This window comes from Bombus bifarius, unplaced genomic scaffold, assembly GCF_011952205.1.
Source record: "Bombus bifarius isolate JDL3187 unplaced genomic scaffold, Bbif_JDL3187 scf7180000009125, whole genome shotgun sequence".
Taxonomy (NCBI): domain Eukaryota; kingdom Metazoa; phylum Arthropoda; class Insecta; order Hymenoptera; family Apidae; genus Bombus; species Bombus bifarius.
The window spans coordinates 855,376-879,333 of NW_022884914.1; the positions used below are offsets into that span (position 1 = coordinate 855,376).

Consider the following 23,958-nt stretch of genomic DNA (forward strand, 5'->3'; position numbering starts at 1 on the left):
TACTTTGCTTTTTATTAATTTTTTTTAAAAAATCGAAATCCCTTTCTTTTTTCATCTATGCCCCACGATTTTACCGATATTTCGTTAGCTCGCTGTAAATATCGTCGAACGATCGGCCACGACAGAGAAAGGATCTTGCTCGCGGAAAAGAGGTGGGGAAATATTTATGCGGTATACATACATGTTCCAAGCTGTAGAAATATGTTTTAGGAACGCGTTATGGAGCAATTTGAACGGTCGAATCGAATCATTTCGCGTTGAATTACATCGGATCGCGCGTGACTTTTATCCAAGTAACTGTTAGCATTAAAACCGGGAAATTCGGAAAAGGGCACGCGACTTCTTTTCTTTCCAAAACGTTGCAATTTCTTCTTGTCTTTTTTCCTCTTTTTCTTCTTCTTCTTTTTTTTCATCGACTCGCGAAATCTACGTAATTCGTGTCACGTTCGTTTTAGAATGATCGATTAGCGACTCCAACTCTTTTAAATGTCCATGTTCATGTTTCGCGCGTCGTTCTTTTTTAACGCTCAAGCCGAACGAGCGTGAGATCTTTCGTTTTACGGTTGATCGATTTTTACACTGATTAGGATAGGATCGTTGTGACGTGCGTTTTGTTCTACTACGCAGATTGCAGTAGTAGCCTGTCTTTTAACGTTGAAATGTTATTGCATTTTCTCGAGTTCGTGACATCTGTGACGTTGGCCACGGCCATTCGAACGAATTCTATTCGATCGGTCTCTTCCTCGATGTCGAAACAATTCTTCGTTCGACGCGCCTTGTGTTCTTTAATCATCGTGAAAGTATCGTGCAAGAGTATACGGTTTTGTATGCACGGGCGCGTACATTATCGATCGATAAACATACGCGTTATTATGCAAAAGGTTCCTTTATCTTAATCAGTATTATTCACCCTTTTACCTACGATACGCCTCACGTACACAGCGAAACTCGTTCTTTTCCGTCCCATGGGGTTCCTCTCAAATATCGATTCAGGGTTTTCTAGCAATCTTGTACTTGATACCAGCACAATTTTCTTCAATTATTTCTTAAATGATACTCATTAAAGCTTTAGAATGTTAGCGGCTTAACAGCTCGTAATCAATTTCACAGTAAATATCAATTAAATGGGACGGAGAATTCACGGAGTAATTACCGAATCGTATAATTTTGTCAATCTTTTCACCACCTTAACTGCCGTATTTTATTTCTTTGCGATTGTGAAACGTTTCGAATACGATCAAACGTTTTCCCCGGTATTTCCTTTTTATCGATAATGGACGTGCTCACGATGAGAACACACGTTGGTTAACGTTAAACGTTCTTTATGCTGAAAACGTTACTGTTAATTTCAGTGTGTAAAGTGTGTTGTAAAGGTTTTGGACAAGTCCGTTTGTTGTTTGATCGTGCGTTCTCGAAGCAAAAAGTTGACTAAAAGAAAAAGAAAATAGGTTAATTTTCGTTTCGGCTAGTCTGTTGTCTCTTTTATCGAGATCGGTTGTTGAATCGTCGGCTCTTTCGCCCGTAAGGAACACTTTCTGTTTTTCATCTTCTCGAGAAATTTATCATTAGGAAGGCCAGCCACGGTTTGATCTAGAGCTTGTAAATCGTGTTAGTGATTTCACCGTGGCGCAGCTGGGTAGTCTTTTTAACCGCGTAACGAGTAAGAACTAATCGTTATAAAAAAAAAAGTATCTGTAAATGATCGTTTTACGCAAACGCATTACGCTTCTACTGTGCAAAAAAAAAAAAGGTGTTTCGTGCTAGTATTGAGCGCACAAAACGTATCATCTATCTCGATCGTGAAGGGAGGAAAGCGAACGAGAACGAAAAAGAACCGACATATGGGTCGCGACACCGGCAATTTTCTCGACGACTCTCCGTCTCGAGATGGAGCGAAAATTTCACGTATTCGAAATCCGTCTAGCGTTGAATAATCGATGAAAATTGCTTTCTCCAAGGAATCAGCGTTATCGATGCAATAATGTTTAATAAATCGTGTCCGATTCACAATCGAGTCGTCGATTAAATATAGAAGGAAACGCGATCGATCAGATTTTTGTCGCGATCGGTCGCGTCGAAGAGCGAATAAGATCGATTCGTATGAGATTTTCACTCTGCCGTGCGTTGGGCCGCCGTGCGTTGTAAATAGGCGATAAGATAGCGCGAGAAAACGGAACTCTTCATGACAATATCGCCCCTAAAAGTCCTAATTAGCTTCATCGCGTGCGGCTACGCCGACGACGATTCTCATCATACTCCATTCTATATTTTTGTCTTCGAGATCTTGATTCACTGCGTTTCACGGATCATACTCGCTCGAGTTGGTCCAACGATTAGAGCACGATCACCAGAATCTAAACCCGCATCGACTTTACTCCCCGATCTCTTCTAAAGAAATAAAAGCTCGATCGAACATGATGCTAAGTAAAACGATGAATTGAGATCGCTTAAATAACTACGGAGACAACAAGAGAAAGTATCGTTCTAGTTTTTTGGCCCAATTCTACGAAATACGCTTATTACAATTACAGATGCGACAGTGATTCGACTCTATCTTCGAGGAAACCTATCTTTTATCGTTCACACGTATCGACCTGGTCGGCGATCGTTCGTGAACCATTCGTCGAACGATCGTCGCCAACGTGAGGGCGTACTTTCGCGCCAAGTACCTGCAGTATACACGCGGTCGGTTTTTTCGTTTTACGAGCATCGTGCGTGAGAATGGAAAATGCACGAAATACACTGCGAACGACGCCGTGGAAGGTGGTCGAGGAAAGTCGACGAGGGTTGTCGAAACTGCGAAATTCGAGGTGTCTGGTATCGATCGAGGGCTGAGGGGGAAACGATGGAACGGAATCATCCAATGTTCAACGATTATACACCGAAACGTCTGGATATTGAAAGGTTCTTTCCATTTGTGCTTGGCGTAAAATCTAAGATCACGATCGCGCGATCGGAGTATCCAATTTCGTCGTGCTTTTTCTCTTTCTCCCTCTCTTCCTCCCTGTTATCTCCCTTTCTGTTAAGAGGAAGTTAGTCGATCGTTCGATGTATCGAATTCTGATCTTTCGTTTTAGCAGATCGTTGTCTAGATAGAAGAAAAATGTATTGGCGTCGGATGCGCCGGTTCGTAGTTCCCTTCTACGAAGGAAGATGTTTGTGCGACGTACTTGGATACTTCGTTCATTGTATTTATACATATATATACATATATTATATGTGTGTGTGTACATATATATGTATAATATACATACCTGTTATTTTTCTTCGAACAAAATAGTGAGCGTGTACGTGTGATAAACGTAGAATGAGTTAAAGAGAATAGGCATGATGATGTGTCGCAGACGAAGGACGATATACATATACATATATAAATATATGATTGTATATATATATATATATGTACGTAGAAGACGTGTGCAAAAATTGTGTAGGTGTGCGTAAAAAAGAATTTCAATAAGCGGCTCGTTCCTACGTCGCTCGGTTCGAACATCGCGAGTCGATACATCGTCGCATGCATGTGTTGGTACAAGATCGCGCGTTTTCCAAAAATGCTTCGAAAACCGAATAAACTGCGGGTATATACACACACGCATATATATATATACACACACACATATATATGTATGTATATCTGTATAAAAAGGATCGAAGAGAGCGGAGAAATTTACGGCGATCGGTATAGCTTCAATCTTTTTTCTCTTCGTTCGCGTAGATCACGAAATCCGTTGAAAATCTCCGTTCTTTTCCATTGGTGAATTTTCACGAAACGGAACGATTTTCTCAGCGATTTCACGATCCTGCCACGCTCACCTTTCTCTTTCCACTCGCTCTCATTCAGCGCATACTTTTCTCAGTCCTTTCGATTCCCTTTATCCTCCTGTACGTCCATCCAGCGTGGCCAAAAACGCGGCCAAAAACGCGGCCACCGTCGCGATTTTCCATAGGTAGCGTATCGTAGCGCTGCGTTCAGACCTTCTTTCGCGCGTTCATCCTTCCGCTATCTGTTTGTGTCGTTGCCTGGCTGCGTGTGTTGCAAGGGTGCGATGCGTCGCGCGTACTAAACGCGCGTGTGTGCTTGGGTGGGTGTCGAAGATAAGGTCGGATTGAATTTACAGAATCACGCAAGACTTCCAGGGAAACGATCAGTCGGTACTGTCAGAGAGACGAATACGCGAAGAGCGGAAATCCGCCACGAGGAAAGCCACTCGACCTTAAGGACGGATAACGCGTATCGCAGAACTCTCCGTTACGACTGTGGCAACACGAATCGGAATGCGCGTCTTGTAGACGTAACCACGTTTCTTCTCGCAACTCGAACTTCCCTCGATGTAACTTGTAACGGGTCTCTCTATGGCGCAAGTTTCCGGTCCCGAAGCGAAAAACTTGCACCCATAACGGTCGTTCCGGACACATGGAACCAGGACGATCGTACGACAGTTTCGATAGATTCAATGGGAACCTTCGAGCGTGTACCAAGAAGGAACGTTTCTCTGGGCGCGCGTGCGGATAATTGCGCGACGATCCACGAAACAGCGCTCTCCTCTTTGATCCCGCGAGTTTCCGGCTTTCCTTTCATTGCGTCCATCCGGTTCTTTTTACAGACCATCGAAGAAATCTCTATCGAGGAGAATAGACTTTTTTTTTTCCTCTTGTTTACGTCCGATCGCGTGTTTTCGCGCCCTAATCAGAGCAGGGATTAGCGAACGAAGCACCGTGAAACGAGCCAAATAGCCGCCGCCGCCGCCGCCACGGAGACGAAGAAAGCAACGAACGATCGAAACACGGTGATGCACGTAACGCGCGACACCTTGTTCCACCTTCTATCGTCCCTCTCGTTCTTTCCTTCCATCGAGCACAACCCATAGAAGCTGGTAATAAACGCGAAAGAGAGTCCTGAGCGCGTCTCGTACACGCTTGAAATACCAGTCTTTTTTCGCCGTTAACTCACGACGACGATAGTACCACTCGTTGAGAGGGACAACGAACGTGTTTCTTTCGCTTTTTTCCTACCTTTTACCCGTGCCTTGGTTCTTTCTGTCTCTTTGTTCCGGTTGTCCCACGTAGTATTCGCCGGGAATGCGATAGAACGGTTATGTTACGTGTCTGCCGAGTGGATAGCACTTGTTCTTCTCTCTATACGGTTCGGATTTACTAGAAAACGTAATTTTCCACGAGTTTCCTTCTTTCTTTTTCTTTTTTCTTCTTCTTTTTCTCTTCCGTTAGGCTGTCTTTCGTGAAACTAGAGGTATCGGGCGATGTGTGACCTAAACTCTTTCTGGTTGTTTTTGGCCTGAAAAACCGAGATAAGGAACAAATTAAGAATCAACGATCGAAATTCAAATTTAACGTGGCGCGCATTACATGTAACTTGATTCTCTATTTTCAGACTCTTTTGCTTGTAAATGATTTTAATACGATTATTCTCATTGTGTTTCGATAAGGAGAAACCGCGGTACAAATTGTGCAAAAATATCTGTTTCCAAATTTTGTCATTTAGCAAACAACGATAACACGAGGCAAAATTTGATCGAAGGGGAGTGAAAACGCGTGAACCAACGAGGGAAAGAGATCGCGGGAGGACGCGAGGGATGCACGTGTTCTGATATTATAAGGCAAGTTAGCTATAACGTGCACGTATCTGTACGTAAATTTAGGAGGAAGGTTTGGCGAGTTGATCCGCGAATCTGTAATAACGTCTACTTGGTATGTGAGCTAGAGTATTTCGCGTGTAGTGTGCATGTGTGCGCGTGTACGTGTCGCCTACCGTGCGTGTGGGTATATCAGTGTGTCCGTGAGACTGTGTGCGAGGTTACTCTCCGTGATCGACTGTAATTTTATATAATATTTGTAAGGCAAAAGAAATATTATGTACAGTATACCTGACAGTAAATAATAAGTATCTACCTTATACCTAATGTCACGTTTTCGTCTAATCCTCGCAAATGTTTCACTCGATATTTTTCTCCTGAAAAAAAGACAGCAAACTTTACGGTAAAAAGATGCAGTTTCAACGGAGATTAAATTTCATATTATTTCCTTTCTTTTAATAAATCGAAGAAAAGCATTTATTAAGGAAGATCATCTTGTTGTTATAAAATTGAAAAATTAGAATTTAAAAAAGATTTTTGTTAAGGTTCTTGGAACTATATATTAGACTGTTACACCAGAACACTGAAGTTATAAGAATATAAGCAATCTTTTAAATCCGTACACGTGCACCGCATAGTTATTGGATTCTATGTATAAAACTTTGATATCAATGGAACCTTGAGTCTGTTAGAAGCCGTACGCTAACATCTCAAAGTTAAGGTCAACGACTTCCTAGACTTTCATCCAGATGAAATTCAGATAAATCTCGTAGCTGTTGTCCGTGTTAATGTCAAGCTTCCGTTCATAAAAGTAATTGGATCACATTTTCGCGGGCTATTTTATATATTTTTATATTTCACATAGATATATTTATACGTATATAAACAGGTTAAGTTCGACTTGAAAATCTGCGAATGAAAGCGCATGTAACGGTTCTTAATCTTGAAAGTAACAAAGGATTTGCACGATACAGGAGGTCCGTGTTAATTTTCGTGAGCGTTAGAAGAAAATAGGTAAAAGGTGGGCAAGAGAATGAAACCGATTGCTACAGCTCCTGTTATCCTTTATGATCCTAATTACGATAGTTTCTTTTTTTCTTTATTGTATGAGACATTTTTACAAGAACGTCTAGTTTTACTTCTGCAGTATCTGATTTCGTGTGCACTATATTGGGTTCGTAATAAGCATCGTCATAGACTGCAATGTTATTACCGGTACGTGGCTTCGGCGTTGACCTCTCTCATGAAAATAGCAGATCCCGTTCGTGCCCGTACATGCACGAGCTTCCATGCACGTGATAATTGTCAATGGAATAATTCTTGCCGAAAATGTTTGGCAAATCAACGTTTTACGCAATGCACTTGCTTGTAGTCCATCCATTAACCGTAGATCGTTAATTAACGTGGTCGCATTGGCAATTGCAATTGGCCAATGATTTGCCGGATTAATTATCCGCTATGATAGGCAAACTGGCTAGACCTCCGCGGCTTGATGCTGTATTGAACTCGTGGTATGGGGAAGTTGGGCATCTGCGAGTCGGAAAAGTGAATTAGGTAACCAGAATTTTGTTAGGAACATCGTATTCGAATAATTCCAGAAGTCGAACTTGTACAATTTAAAAAAAAAATTTGAGAAAAATGTCAACGGAATTAAGTGCGTAATAATTATCTATCGTTATTTATGTAACGCAAATATCTTTTTGCCAACGCTTATACTTTTGAATTAAAACGGTAGAGAATGAAAAATTTCGATATGATTTTTAACGCAACCGTGTCAGGGTAATCTCTCCGTTACACTCGGTGTACTCTACAAAGAGCCCGTCCGCTCTCAAGTTTTAACAAAGCTGCTCGCAGCATTAATAAAACTAAAGAACTGCCGTCGATTCCGCGATTATACCAACAAGGAATAAAACTTCGTCGCTTAAAGTCCAAGTTGAACGGTTCAAAAAAACCATTCGTCCCTCGATACTATCGTCTATAAAAACTCGCCTAGTTAGCACAGAACAGTGTTTAGTTTGCTTAAAACTCGCAACATCTTGTTAGTTACTCGGCGATGGAAAATTTAAATCAAACCGTGATGATTGATTTCGTTCATATCGAGGATGATTTGCATTTTCCCGCAAATATATACGGTTGTTCTTTCGCCGGCTACTAAGTACGTCGTTTTGAGGTATCCCGGTGGTCCTTGAAGGATGGCAGAGACGGCGAAGAGGGGAAATTATGAGGGTGGCGGACAGGAAAATCTCTCACAACTCGTGGGACAGAGCAAACGGACGGTAATGTCCCGCAGTCGGACAGAAATGAAATTCCAGTGATATAACCGTTCGAATTCACGGACAATCGGTAGAGAGGAGGGACGTAGAACAGTAAATCCTGCCGATAAATGGCCGACACCACTTCTTCTATCCCGAGTACGTGCACCGTTTCTTCCCTTGCGCCCACGTATGCTTCTTTTCTTCGAAGCCACGTACGAAGACGATGATCTTTTTTGCTCGCCGACCGATGACAACGGTTTTCAGTTCCTTCGCCGATGACATTGCCTTTTTTTCTCGTCTCTGTGGCTTGACGTAAGGTTGATCATGGAATATGGATTTCTGACGAGAAGCATATACGTGTTGAAAAGGATCGAGATAACACCGGTGCGAAAATGTGCAAGGGAAACAATAATACGAGGGTTGAAACGGAGCGATATTGTTGAGAAGAGAAAATTGGAGGTTACGAAATATATACCAGGCAAAGAGAGCTTTGAAATTAGGGACTATCAAGAGAGGAAAATTGGAGATTACGAAATACCGGGGCAGATTAGAAATTAGGGAAAATTATGCTGCTGCAAGTAAACTATTTAGAATGTGAAAAACATCTATGTACATAGAGGATTTGTAAACAGAGAAAATTGGAAATTTTAATGTTAAGAAAATGCTACAAGCTTTGCAGTAGTTTGCCGCTATAGATAATTTATTTAAGACTCGAGGGGCATCAGCGTACATGCAATATTTCTACAAATGAGTCGAAATTTTGATTATCAATTATTTAGATACGTCTTGAAAAAGAGAAAAAGGGATCTATATAATCTCATGTTAGGAAAGATGGTTCTAAATTGTTCAGGGTGATCATTTATTTTACGACAGCTTCTTTCATGATACAATGTAGAGTTTGTATTATCAAGATTACATATACATACATAAACATTTAAACGTTTTTATAAAATAAAGAAGAAAATACGGCTAAATCCATTTTTACCCATTTATCGATATTGACAGACGTTATTAACCTGCAGCATCATTCCGTACAATCCATTTTTTGCCGTCAATAACGCGTTGTCATATAATAACGATAAATCATTTAATTAAACGTCTGGATAATTAATCAGTTAATTTATTTGGATATTAAACAATTTCGAAATATAAACAGACTTTTAACGTCGCTGATGATTAAAATACGCTGAATTATGTTATGCATGAAAATAACGGTGCTTCCATATTTCGTTATTATGTACTTACGTCGTATAAATTTATATACTACATTTAATTTGTATGAATTTGATACGATTTTATTCTCTGTTTTTCGTACATGAGCTCATATCCGCCATTCCTATTAACTGTTCTGCGTTTAATATTTACCTTGGATATTTCAGTCGTAAATTACTCTCTGGTTCCCAAGCAGGCTTCATGGTTCCCTTTAATAGCAATTCCTATATATTAAAATTCGCATAATAATTACTCTTCTTAATTGCTGAAAAAACACACCACGCTCGATTAAAAAATTTAATATGAAACTCAGATCAAAGAAAAATATTGTATTTACGTATAATTACGATATTCAGACAACCGGCGCAATACCTTATCAATCGCAAAGCATCCACGCTTATCTTATATAATTTCATCAATTTTCTCCACTTTTTACGAGGTTACTCGATTTGCCAAATGAGCTTCTTACATAAAAATTCGACCTATTACCGCACCATTTGTAACATATACTCAAAGTAATTTGCCCGCAATTTTTCTCCACTTTCCGTTCGGTTGGACACGCGGCGTTCCCGTTTCATCCTTTGTGTCCCCTTCTTCCGGCAGGAGAGGCGCGTGTGTGCGTGGATAATCGATGGCAAGAGGCCGCGGGGAAACGAGACCACCAAGATTCAGATTTAACCTAATTTGCTGAACAAATTGCTCTGTCCCTCGTGATTGGCCGTGGCTCTCGGTGCGTCTGGCGAGAGTGGAACGTGGCGTGGAAAAGGGTGAAAGCACACAGCGGTTTCCGGATGTGCTCGACGTGTCGTGAATCGTCCGCGAATCAAAGCGAATTTATGCTTTGCAAATGGTGACGTGCGAACAGCCAGTCGAGCGTAATTCAGAAGTATCGACGGCGCGTCGACAATGGAGATTTAATACCTCGACATCGTGTATATGTATTCTGTCGTGGTACGGCGATCGATGTGGCGAAGACATCGAATCTGTTCCGTTCAGATCCCAGTCCTTCGCCAGATATGTTTGTGCACTGAACGAATTACAATTCGGTCGTATCGGAATAGTTTTTATAACATTAGAGCAGTGGAAAATAAATGACCGATCGACGTTCACAATTTAAACCTTTGCAGTACGGACCTGCCTCCTGACCATGATTGATGACTCGTCGGCGTTGCTTGATATCGTATTAATCTTTAGCTTAATTTAATCGGTATTAATGTCGTGGATATTACATTAGTATTCAGAGTAAATGAAAAGAGTAAATGTATTAAAGCTGTTTTATAATTTTCATATTTAAATACTTCGTATTTAATGTCCGCAGATACTTTCATAAGTCGTAGTTAGACATATTAAAGCTGAATCAGTGTAATTCATTCTTATTTCATTTTTCGTTTATTATGAAATTTAGAAGTTCGTTTATTTTATTCGCAACAGATTCGAAACTTAAAACAATGTATTTTTCGAAGATATCGATTTTCATAATTTTCGTAGGAAAGTTTATCCACTGTAATTAATCGTCTGAGTATTTGAAAGCGTAATGTCAATCTAGGAAGAAGTTTGAAAAATAAGCGGAAAGTAACAGAAAACGTATTATTGAATTTAATTAATTACCTCGTAATAATTCGTTAAAACAAAAGCGAACGTTATGGCGCGTACTGGTAAAACTCTTTATTAAGGGAGAAATTCATTTAAAGATATTAAAATTCATAATTTCATCCAGAATACATTTCAAGCGTTATTCCACATAATTTCATCTTACTCGCAATATCGAAATTATTAAAAAGTAATCGCTAATCGCTACGATAATTACATAGTGAACAGGGTCTTATTCCAATCAATCATTTATTTTCCATTAACATTTCATTCCTATATTTCTTATACGTACGATTCATGTATCTTTGTTGAAGATATTACTCTATGACATATACATAAATGAAACAATATGGATAGATTATATCATGCGTTGACTTTTTCATGAGCGATCCTACCATATCTGTAACAATACTTTCGCTCGCCGCAATTAGTATATATATTCTTGAAGCACGTAAAAATGTCAAGGACCTTTCGAGGTTACATACGGCCGCATTGAACGTTCTCGATTGCTCGAGAAAATCAATATTTATGTATAACTAGGAAGACGGTTGGGAAACAGGCCGATATGTATCCAAATGAGATCATATCGACACTCGTATTTTTATTTCGTATAATATTTATCTTTATGCAACAGAATCTCCCTAAACTCGTTCCCCATAGATCAATTATCTTCTTTTTCTTCTTTTTTTTTTTTTTTTTTTCAAAACATCAATATATCGAAACGATACATCAAAACTCTTTTATTCCATTTTATTTTGCATTTAGTTCCATCGATATCTTTATATTATATTTTACAGTTGCTATATTTCACGCTTATTCATCTTCGTATTCTCCTATCGATTACGTTATACATACATATATCGGCAATGGATTTTCACCAATAGACGATAAACAAGATGAATGACAGCAAATCCTTCACCAGTGAGTTGATTAACGTCTTGCGTCAGAACTCGTTCCTTTTATAGCTTCTGTACGGGTGAACCGATACAAGCTTGTTTTCCAAGTTCGTTTCGAAAGGCAATACTCCTGGTCATGTTTTTCAGAGGCGTTAACTAATTTTGCGAGGAAGAAGAGAGGCTTAAATGGTGGAAATCAGCCAACGTTCGAGCCTTGGTTACGACCTCTAGTTCTATAAAATCCGAAACGACCGGAAACGTCAGTAACCGACGAACTTCTTGCCTAGTTAACTATCTTCGAAAACACTGGATGAACGTGGCTGATGACAAGTTGTAAGTTCGACCGACTGACCCGTTGTCATTGTTACACTCGGATGTAGCAGAGCTTCGTCGAAACTGATTGATATTGTGCGCGGTTTGTGCTAGTATGTATTCCTTAAGACCAGCTTTGTTCGCTGTTTCAACGTTGACACACAAAATAGGATTGCAGTTTAATCGAGATAAAGTCGAAGTTGAATTTAGTACAAAATCTAACTCTTATTGACTTAGCGAAGTATTTATATATACGTGCGTCATAGTGTAACGTGATTGATCAATTTAGAATCAACGAGGGAAATAATTGAAAAGCTTCCTGAAAAAGGAATCTATAGGTCAATGGTAAATATACACAGGAGTGGAGCGTATTTTTTAATCAAATGGTCGAATTATTATAGAATTTTTATTTCCTTGGTACATACAGAATTATCAATACAAATGTAAAATGTAAAAATGTAAATATAAAATATAGAAATTATCGATTTAAACGTGTCCTGGTTAAATTAATCGAAACGATTGTTTCTGCAATTAATGAAAATATGCAACTATCTTTGTTAACACGAATGCTTACTTTTACCGAGAACTTGTAATTTATTTTTCTCATATTGCTTTGATTCTACTGAATTAAGTGTAACGTATACGCATGTTAAAAGTCGCAATCTGAACGCAATTCGTTATTTTGTCTTACGTATGCTTTTCCCAGAAAGCTGTTCGATCATTGAATTAAAGGATTTGAGCAGCGGATGAAATATTGATTCGCAAGAAATGAGTTTTATTGTAGAGGGTGATGGTTTGGCATACTCGAAGGGGTTGATTTATGGAGTGACCCATAGGGTTTACGAATTCTGGGGCCTAGGGCTATCATGCGTCAGAACGTAATACACTTTTCTGATTTATTCCGTTCGAAAGGAATAAAAGGATCGATATCCTGTCGATACGATTCGAAGTCGGAAGAAGACGAGAAGTTACTGGCTTCGCGGCGAAGTCAATTAACTCCTTTGATTATGGTGCTCAAATAGAATCCCGGACGGCCGCGCGAACGGGAACGCTTTTCATTTACGTTTAAATGAGTTTAATTAAATGAAATTGATACTCCTTTTTCGCCGTACAGGTTTCATGTAGCATGATACTCTATCCGTAGGAACGTATGACAGGGGTGGAAAGCGAACGCTGTTATAGAGCTGTCTAGATATTTGAAATTCAAACTGAACGACACTCGATTATCGCGCTAATACTTTGAATATTCGAATAAGTACGGGGTAATTTCATATTTGAATGATTGGTCCGTGTGATTGGAAATTTGCTTATATTCAGATTATTCGAGATCAAACGAATAACATAAATTCACCGATATGCTTGATCGATTTTGAAACAATTGAAAGATTTCAAGTGATAACAAGAATGCTTATTGGTGTTATAGATAATGATTTTTCATTCTTCAGGCACAGCAGCATGTTGATTCGTTTCGTTACTCTAAGAAATCTTTTTTTCTCGCAGGTACGTATAATAAAATAAAATTGGCGAATTGACAGCGAACGCCTTAGAAAATAATTATTTCCGCATAGCCAAGGTTTCTCTTGCAGTTTTGATATCAATATACCAAATACATACCTTCGAAAGTTCTTTCATAAGAAACAAATTGTAATACATTCGGTATCTATAATAATTTAAAAAAAAAAAGTGAAATTTAATCTCACTCATTCTCGTACTATACTGCAAAAGAGTTAAATTAATCGAATATATATTGCGTAGACATATTTCGTATATTACAACTTCGTACTGTTCAAATATACTACAAAGGGACTCGACTGATTGTTTTAATTCGAGTAGCTTCGGCAGAAGCGAGCCGGTCGAGCTTTGAAACCGCTTAAATTATTCATATGGATCCAATCTTGTCAAGATTTTTCAAATAATCAGAGTACGCGGCCCGGCATTCGAATTATTCAGATTCGTTCAAATTTCCGAGTTGAGTTTAGTGGAAACCCATATGCTGTAAATATCGATAACCTTCCGAGAACATTATGCAAGTGTTTCTAAAGTAAAGAACACGTAGTACAAGAGGATCGAAATCCTGAACCGAAAAGTAAACCGTTCCGAGATTGAAGGAGATGAGCCGTAGTGGTTGTATTTACTTGGTTCCGCGCGAATAAGATAATATCTTTACGTAATTAGCGAGCCCTTTGAAGTAGGTCAGTCCAATTATTCAGCCAGAAAGCATTCGTTTCGGCGAATAAGCTTATTATTCGGTGAATAAGCGTTACGCGAAATATTCAGCGACGCTGTTCTCCATCGCGGCGTATCAGATATTTATCGTTAACTGTGAAATCGTGCCAGTATCAACAGCGAAACTATACACGGTGGATTATTAAAAGGATACACTGCGGCCACGGTAATGGCCAAAGGGTGGACGAACTCTCTGGAGGTTTAAATAGAAGTCAAACAGAAACTCGTGGCCGGAGGTCGCGTCTTCGTTCTCAAAGTGGTCTCTAATTTGATAAAATTGGACGTTGCTAAAGGATTGCTGCGGGGAAAGCTTTAAAACAAGACCGAACGTCAACCGTGACGTGTTTTTTCTTCCTTCTTTTTCTTTTTACCATAATGAGAAAAAAATGATTTTAATTACCCCTTTTTAAAATCGTCGCTATAATCGGAAAGAGAAATTCTTTTATCTATCCCGTCGATATTATTAATTAACGTCATTTTCACTTGACTAAGCTCGGTCTCTCGCGCGTCAAAATATAATAAGAGTCTCTCGACGTTGTCGATAAACATTGCATTTCTCTCTCAGAACCGTCTGTCCGCGGACGCGGAAAATTCTCGATGAGAATCGGCCTCTAGCCCCGCTCGTATCTATCATTACAGGAAAACTGGAAGCATCGAAAACCGTCTAAATGGCTGGTATCGAATGACTATCGAAATCTCGGGTCGTGATCATCCAGAGTAGATAGGGTCACTCGAGAATTCGAACCACGGCCACAATTGTTTCTCTCTCTCTTTCCCTACCCTTCCACTTTGGTTCGCTAATCGAATCAAATTGAATTTCCATCTGTTCGTCTCTTCGTTCTCCGTAGCTTCTGATGCTCATTCGTCGTATCTGCCACCGGGCAGTCAATAAAAATGAACGATCGATTTGGTTAAGTATCCCTCCTTCGAGTAAGATTATATAGAAAAAGGGACGAAACGAAGAACGACCCTTGATTTCGATAGAGATTCAAGCCAAGCCACTTGTAATCCATAAACAAGGAAAGGGCACAAGATATTCGTGTAACGAGCTTCCCACGGTGCGTTCGTTCCGCATCGGCAATAGGGCAAAACAGACGAGTGCTTTCCGGTGGAAAACAATGATGGAAGTACAAAGGAGGTCAGAGACGCATTTGGCGGACGTCAGCTTTATTGTTCCTCCCAGTAGCAGAAGATCTGAAGCAGCGGAAGCTGATTGATCGCAATCAGAATTTCCATTGCGCGACTCGGCCGGGTTAAGCGTGTTCTCGCAATGGCACAGAGGGGTGCAACCAGGAAGACAGAGAGAGAGAGAGAGAGAAAGAGAGGGTGGAGTAGATCCTCGGAGGGGTGACGACTACGAAATTTTAACCCTGAATACACCGGCAACTCGGATGCAAATAAAAATGCATAAACATGCACGGAATGAGATACGATATCGGAGACGAACGGATGGCGCGTCTGAAATTTCGAGGCAATATTGAAAATTAAAATTCTAGCATGATATTTGTTACCGGCGGATTCGAGAGGCTTTTTATTATTTACGCGAGTCTCGCGAGCTATCGGGTACGTTGTAGCGCATGAATGTTACGAAGGAGAAATTGACGAAACGCGCCAAGTAACTTGCTACAGAAACTCGTACGTTTGACAGAGAAGCAGAGAAAGAGGACGAGAAGAAAAAAGCAAAGAAGAAATTGCGTTCAAAAATGTGAGAAATCGTCGACATGGATAGGTCATTGCGTTTCTGATTGACGAGTTAGAAGGAGCCATCTAGTATCGACTTGTCTTGTATTACAAATTCAGCCGGTTTGCCGTAGTTTGCGAAATAAAAAAAGTCCCGTGACACTTTTCAAATGCATCCACCTTCTCTATCGTCGATAGCAGTTAGGATGAAACGTGTCAAGATCATGATAGAGGTAAAAGAGAAACGATAGCGATCGTTTTACCGTTGAAAGACTAGAGAATATATGCGGCACACGTCTGACCATAATCGGAACGTTTCTACTATCTTCTTGAAACACGAAGCGAGGGACACGACGAGCGACGCGAAGGGACGATCGAAAAGATTTTTCTGATACTCGAAACCCACTGACCTTCTGCCTTTTTATTTCGACTCGTTCGTACCAGTCCGCCTTTGCACCGTCGACATAATTTCTACGATTGGCCGGATGCCTTTGTCTTGCTCTTTACGAGGGAACCTATTGCCAACCGGAAAATATCGAACGCCGTCTAAATTTATTTAAACGCGTGACGAGACTGTTGATCGAATTAAAAAGCTAATTACTAAGAGCCAGACGATGGTAATTGTTAACGGAATAACTAGTTCGAAGCGCAATCTGACGCTCTCGATTACCAGAATCAGAGAACAATTCGCTCTTAGTCACCTTTCGGAGCAACGCCTCGAGGAAGAAAAAAAGCCGGGCAAAGTTTCGTGGAAATCAATCGAAGAAAGAGCATCCCGGTGAATCGGACTCTCGTCAAAGAATCGAACTCGGATTATGCGCGAACAATCCGCGAGCGTGACAACGAGAAAGAAGAAAGCAGGTGAAAGAAAGGAAAAGAACTAGAGGGGATAAGAGAAGAGAAGAAAAAAGAAGAGCGAGAAAACGAAACTTTCAATAGACGTTGGACGTTGGATCCACAATTATCCGTATCGAAAATCGATCGGCAGGGGCCACTTTCGTGGCCCCGTAGAAAAGCCAGAGCGGCAGTATAAAAGGAGGGGGAGAGGTGAGAAGGAGGGGGACGAAAGTGCAAGAAACAGGCGAGAGAAATAGAGTGAAAGGGGTTGACAGCCCTGGCGGAGAAGACGAGACAGAGAAGGAAGGTGCGCGTAGAGGAATTTTTGGGCAGCAGTCGGCCTCGTTATGCTGGAAAATCTGAAATCGATTGGAGGGAACCCGGCCCGTGTCGGGGCGTCTGCGCGACGCAGACATCGACGCAGACGCGGAGGTTGCTCGCCAGGTCGATAGCGGAGCCCTGGTTAAACTCTGCGAACGAACTTCGCCGATGGTCCGTGAGGAAAAGAGGCGTAGGTTGGCGAGAAGAAGACGAGAGGATCGGTGTCGGGCGACAAGGATAAAAGCAAACAGCCGAGAATCGACTGTTGGATCCTTCAGACTTTCTACCGAGGACCAGCATTGCGTCGATGAATTAATTACCGACAGTCCTCGGGCCCCCGCTTAATACCGCCTTCTGCCAGCCAAATTAGATCGTCGCGTCGTCGAGCGTCCATCAGTAGATCGCCTATTTCCGGGATCCTTTTATCGGCTATTTGTCTTCGGTCACAAAGATTCCAGATCTCGCTTGTTTTTCCTCTTTCTACTTTTTGTACGACATGTCTTCTAATAAGAAATTTAAATTATTTATAATAGGTTTTCCTTTGTTAACGGAAGATGGTTAGTTCGTACGATATTTGGTTAATATTATCGTGGTTGAAATTGGGCCAGCAGGGCTTACTGTTTGGTACTTGGAGCTTTCAGTGTTTAAAAGGCATCCTACGTATATTATCATTACGAAAATAATACAACGATATATGACTATGATAGCACATTTATATTATTATACGAGATGGGATCGTACATACATCTGAGCTTCATGTATCTAATTTTTTCTGCGAAGCATCGTCAACGGAAAATTATATAAAATACTCGTGATGAAGGTATTTCATAAATCTAACAGTAGTCCGCATTATTCAAACTATCTATTATCCGTGGCGTACTATTATCTCGTTGCAAAAATCAATAAGCCTGACCTTTTGGTGAAAAGCAATTTCACGAGAATAATTTCAAGTTATTAGATAACTCTCCACTTTTGACTTACTCTCGCACAAGGGATCACATTCTTCCCCGTTGCCAGGCCATCCTATATTATCGTAATGCTATATTACTACGCTGCTGCATTACCACAATATATCACACATACCATTCTACTAATAGCAGTTTCTTCATCCCCGACATTCGGCTTGTTCCTCTAAATTGTCCAGAAACGTGGTCCCGTAATTGTTTCGAACATCGCACTTGTTAAAGTACCAAACAAATATCGCGCGAATTGTCCCAAGATGTTTTACGGGAACGCCTTATGGTATAATAAACTCGAGGAACAACAGCAGTAAGATAACGGAGGCCGGTACTTGAGGGTATTCCCCCGGCAACCATTGTAATTGATAACGCAAGGGAAGTGATCAGTATTTGAAATGTTATCCGCCGCCGAAGCCCCCGAAAGGTAATTGAAAAAAGGGAAAAGTCCCAGCTTGACAGCGGAGACGAAGGGAAATGTTATCCGCATCGGTATTCGGCCGAGATATAGTATTTGTTCAATTAAACGGAAGCTCGTAAGGAAATATATGTAAGTTGAGCATGGAAGGAGGTCAATCCGGGAATCAAACTCGAATAACCGAGAAACGATTGATCGTAGAACGAATGCGTGTACACATTTCCGTTTAGAAACAATTTTTCTTTTTCATCGAATTGGATCGATAGCGGACGAATTGGAAAAAATGCGCGAATAATTTGAGAACGTACGGTAATCATTAATACTGGGATTATGATGAAAATGTAAAATCTGTGTCGAAGAGACGGGATTGGAAAAATATTTAAATATATGAAACGTATGAAGAGTTACAAACCAATATCCATATATCGTTCTAAAAATGATGTAAATCTTCGAAAAATATATTCTTGTAAATAATGAATATCTAGAAAGTTTCTGTGTAGAATTTTTAATTAGTCATTTCTACTATTTTGACAGTTTTCTGATTAACTCGTTATTCGCATCACCAATTTGCTGGTATAATTTTTATATTTAGAGACATCAGATCTCCGTGACATTTCCTTTAAATATAAATATCGTATATCTACGTATAGAGGAGACAAAAACTGGCCTAATCGAAATTGACGTTGCTTTTGCTATTTATTTCTTAATTTCTAGATTACGAAAGTTTCTATTTAAGCGTTAACGTAAGAAATAAAAATATTTCAGAACAATATCACTCCGTAAATTAACAAAGACACTATTTTTGCTGCACGCCGGTACAGATACAATACATGGAATACATCTTTTAGAATATAAAAAATTGAAAGCGAAAATTTATTTTGGAATAAACCTGTTTTATTCTTCATTTTACATTTTTTACTCTTAGCTTTTATGTACAATTTGATATGATATTTCTATTAATTTCAATTCGACTTTATATTTGACGTATAAAGCAATTTCTAATGAAACTTGAAACTCGATTTTTAAATTTCTGGACTAATTTAGTCAATAATATTGGAGAGATATCATCCTGTTATTATCGTCAGATCAGAAATATACGTAGATACTTAGAAACAAAATAGGAACAGAACATAAAGATTCGTATTTGTGGAATAGACAAATTGTATGAATTTTTAATATCGTAGAATACTGTGCTTAACCGATTGTCCTTCTTCTATGTTACGACACGATATAAGATATTTGCCATGAGCTATAAGAAGGATCGAGAAACGAACGAATAGAGACCTTGTTATATCGGTACAAATTCAAAATCTAGCAACCCCAAGTTTCTTGCAACAAAGTCTTGGGCGTGATTTATCTCGAGTCCGCAAAATAGTTTGTTCTGCACGTCTTGGGAATCATGAACTCGACGTTACTACATTGGGTTTCCAGAGTCGCTTGCTGACGTGCTTAGTCCGATTCTCAATCAGGGATTTATACTTGCTGTTCGTATGCGCATCAAAAGCAGTTACTTGCAAGAACTAGCAACACAACATCGACTCAACATTTATTTTTCTGCTTATTATTGTCTGCAGCGGAATACGAGAACTGTTACGTACAAGACGACTGATAAATATACAGCAGCGGGCAACAGGAAGTTTCAAGAATATACAATACAGCATATATATAGATATAGAAACAGATGTAAACGCCATAATTTTATAAAAAGGAATTTTATTTGACAGAAGCGATGAATAACTGCGGTATCTGTATTATACAGAAACAAAATTCACGTTTCGCCAATTCCATGCAAGATTAAATCTTTCCGGTTAATGTTTCCATTTCTGAAGAATTAAATTAATATTCAATTAATATTATGATTAAGGAATTTTTCGAAGGAAATGAAGTTGATTAGTTTAGTTTCTAAATGTGTTAGATAGTAAAAAATCTCTGATACAGAAATTACTAATATATATATACACTAGTAACATTCTTTAACTTTCTTTCTGATAGAATATTGAATAGATATATTTAAAATGTTATTTCGTTGAGAAATATTAAAAAAAAAGTATTGCAAAGTTCGGATCAAATCTTTATAACGAAATGAAAATTAACTTCTTGTTATCCATTTGACGTATTGTAAAAAAGTAGAAAATTGTTTAAATCTGTTGGCAACCTTATTGTCCTCGTTTAGAAGAAATTCCGATGTGATTTACCGAGCAACTTCAAACAGTTCAAACTGTATTACTTCAATGGCTGAGAAGAAGACAGGAAAGATTGTACTTTTGAAACAACGTTAATGAACTGGACTCGATAAACTTTCCTTATCGGTTTTCAAGTCGTAAATCCTTATGGTAATTATTAGTTGATTCGAAAAGTCGAATATATTACATCGAACAAATTTTGCAACTTTTATCCGATATATAAACGTGTAATCGTACAGAGTTCCACGGAACTGGAATCTTAAGCAAACTCTTGAATTGCAAAACCACAAATTATTTGTTTCAAACGTTTACCGTTGATTTCATTCCCTTTTATTCTATTGATTATATATTTCTGTTGATTCACGTTATGTGCTTACGAATAAGTTTCATATGGAATTTTATTTGCATATCGCAAAATTTTGCACACGTTGAAAGTTGCTTACAAAATCTGATTTTTATTTATATTTCGCATTCGAGTCAGCATCGTTACGCGTATCATAAAAATACATGTCGACACCGATACGAGACGTATCCAGCGACCGTGTTCAAATAAAAAATATTCAGATTTATCAATAGACTGCGTATATTTATGCAAATTCATATTTTATATGAAAATAAAAATGCACATATATCATATTGTAATGAGTGAAAATAAATGTCCGCATAAATCGAATACAAGTATCGTTTAGCGATATCTAATTTATGATACAAAGATCGACGATTCGCTTAGAATCGAATTTTCGAGGTATAAAATTCGTCAGTGACCCGACGCGCTTTTAATTCACGTAGGTATTCAAAATTTCACAAAAATCCGGATCACAAGACCCTTCTAGTATCAAACATTCGACATATCAAGCTGCCAATAATCCATCATTGTATTTCGATCCATATTAGTATCTAGAATTTCATAGGAATTGAAAAAACTGCACATTGGTGTTCGTCGCAATTTTTGCAGAAAATGAAACGTTTGACAGTAGCGTTAACAAGATATCGTGGCGACGAAGGGAAAGCCGAAGATCGAACAAAACTCCGCATACGATGAAACGGCGGCCGCGACGTTCGAGATCTGCAACGACCCACTGAGCGTCCCGTTCCAAGGACAAGTGGAAGAAGATCGGTCAGGTAGGAAGTACTTTTTAAGAGATTCAAGGGCTTGGGGATACTCCGGGGAGCTCGAGTATCAGTTTCACCGTACTCTTATGAGAAAATCGATGTCGACATCGAGTCGGCCCGATGCGTCCACAATGACGAGAGTAGCGCGGTGCAGTCAGGTAAAGTGGGATATAAGAAGAATCGGGATAAGGTCCCGGTCGAGAGTAGTGGTAGCCGGATCGACGTCTTTCGAGACTTCGAATCCCGTGGAAAACCTCTGCTCGATAACGCTATAAATCTGCTCGAGCACAAGCGATGCTCTGCCTTGCCGCGCTCTAAGGTTTTACCTTAAGCCACGATCGATCGAACCAAGTGACAAACGTCGTTGAATAAATTCGTTCCTGGCCGTGGATCTTCTTTTCTACCTTTGCTATACCTTCCGAACCTCCTGTGTGGACGTTTCGAGCGAAGCTACGCCGTTCGGTACCTCGTCGATTTAACCACATCGATGTGTTTACCGTAACCGGCACGGCGACGAGAACACCGGCAAATGCATCGGGAAGTATGTCCTACTTTACGGATGCATACCATATTGATTCGCGTTCGAAAATTCGTTTTGCGTACGTGCTCGCCGATTTGTAGTACCGTGGAAAAGTGTCACTTATTGAGAACGGGAGAGCATCTTTCCGGTTGATGCAGTCGCGAACACTGTTTCACTGGATGTCTAAATTATGTTAATATAGACGTTGTAGTAGTTGGAGCAGTGGCGTTCGAATTAAATTATGTTATCTGGAACTTGCAGGAGTAATTCTTCGGCATTATAGGTAGTTTTTTCTTTTTATAGATAAGGAATGAGGGTGCACTTTGAATTCGTATGTGGACGATAGAAGGTTATAAACGAAATTGTAATTTTAGAAAATGTAGTTATATTTGGCGAGAGCAACGAATAGATATAATGTACGCTTTATAAATGGACCGTTATCAACATGGAAGAAAATATGTCTGATACATCGTAGAGTACCAATTTTAAAACTTTTCTTTCATCGCAACTCTGCATCATTTTTGTTCACATCGTGGATCGCTGGTTACCAATCGAGTGCTTTTTACTTAGCTGAGAAGTAAATGGTAGTGTTTCCAATTTCTATTGATATTGTTTCTATGCTTCTTTATTTCCCTACAGAGGAAGAGCCAAAAAAACAGGGATTTCTTGTATCTTCAAGTGGAACACTTAGCCTGCAACAGACTTAGCGATTCTTAGACTGCTACGATGTCAGTTTTGTCAAAGGAGATTCTATTATTTGTAGATATTAAGTCTGGAATAGTCGTAGCAGCGTAGGAGCAGGCCATGAAAGTCACAAGTTCTTAATGGTTCATTCGTACCAGCAAAGACGTTGAGAAAATATTACCTACGTTGTAAGAAGCTAACAAGCGCATTATGTGATTCTTTCTTCTCTTCACAATAGGACGGAGAAAGAATATCGAATCAATGTAAGAAAATGTTGATTTTCATGGAACGCTAGCGGAATTTGAAGAAAATGCTGAAAGAGCAACGCAGAAATTGTAGTATAAGGTAGTTGCCGGTAAAAAGCTGCTAGCTAAATACTATGTGTGTGTGTGTGTGCGCGCTTTTGAGAAAAGAAAATGAGTTCTTTGCGCGATCGATTCTCTCTAATCGCTTCGTGTTTAATATATCCCCGGATATGAAACGGACCTATTCGCTTCTTTCGACCATAGCTAGATTTTCTCTTTAATGGAAAGGCCACCGACCGGAAAGGCAGAGAGATTTTAATGCGAACGTACATAAGCGGCACACTAACTGCAGCACGAATGATTTCTCTGTTTATGTACTCTTAAGAGCTTTGCCATAAAAGTAGAGAGTGCTCTTAAAGGTTCGCTTGCCTGCGTACATACATGGTACAACCGATTTGTCAAGATTCTGTCTTTCACGGCTACGAGCTTATCGAATCGACCTTCGTACACTCAGATCAAAGAGGGAACTTCAATTCGCGATTTACATACAGAAATACATGGAAAATTATGTTCGACTTCGAGCGTCTTGTTTACAACGACGTTTCCGACCTCGGTTATATTCGGAACCTTTATCGCTTTTAAGTTTCTATAATTAATAGAAGATAAATTCGATCGCAGCAATTGCAAGAATAAAATACCGCGGAGATAAGAATTTCGTGTTAATGCTTATTGCAAGCGAGTGAATTTCACATGTGAAAGATCCATAATCTACTGCTCGATATTAGAATGAAAGAAGAATACATTGTTGTCCAAGATCTGAAATGGACGTAACTGAATAAGACACGAGAATGCCTGAATCGTATAAAAGAGAACAGACGAACAGAAAATTCGTGGTCATTAGGATGAATTACTACCGAGT

General features: G+C 39.4%; 1 long non-coding RNA gene across 1 annotated transcript; it reads right to left on the minus strand.

Annotated features, from left to right (window-relative positions):
• Window positions 1–8,644: 8,644 nt before the first annotated feature.
• Window positions 8,645–9,655, minus strand: LOC117213546. The gene is made up of 3 exons (XR_004488679.1): window positions 9,431–9,655; window positions 9,212–9,323; window positions 8,645–8,862 (listed from the first exon to the last, which is right to left on the minus strand). It is a non-coding gene; the product is annotated as an uncharacterized LOC117213546 (long non-coding RNA).
• Window positions 9,656–23,958: the final 14,303 nt, after the last annotated feature.